Here is a 257-nt window from a genome sequence, read left to right as displayed (position 1 = left end):
TTGATTGGTTTCAAATCATAAGATGATTTGGATATTTTTTTAATCATGTGAGCAATTTCATCTTCTCGAATTGGACGATAACATAGCACTCTCTTATGATTAAAGAGATGAACGACGCAAATTTTCCTAATCTCTCTCCAATAAGAACTATATGGTGAAAAGGCCAAATCTAAGGCATTGTAAGACAACTTGTACTGGCCAATGAAACGAGGCCTACTACAAAAATCAAGGTCATGAGTTTTCAAGATGGTTTTGGC

The 257-nt window shown here is 35.0% G+C and overlaps 1 pseudogene; it reads right to left on the bottom strand.

Annotated features, from left to right (window-relative positions):
• The window catches only part of LOC110426412 (5-OH-xanthotoxin synthase pseudogene), a 641-nt pseudogene that overhangs the window by 118 nt on the left and 266 nt on the right, over positions 1–257 (bottom strand).

The sequence above is a fragment of the Theobroma umbraticum genome, unplaced genomic scaffold (genome assembly GCF_002168275.2).
Source record: "Theobroma umbraticum cultivar Fairchild unplaced genomic scaffold, ASM216827v3 scaffold_55.0, whole genome shotgun sequence".
Classification (NCBI taxonomy): Eukaryota; Viridiplantae; Streptophyta; class Magnoliopsida; order Malvales; family Malvaceae; genus Theobroma; species Theobroma umbraticum.
This window is presented reverse-complemented; position numbering and strand designations above follow the sequence as displayed.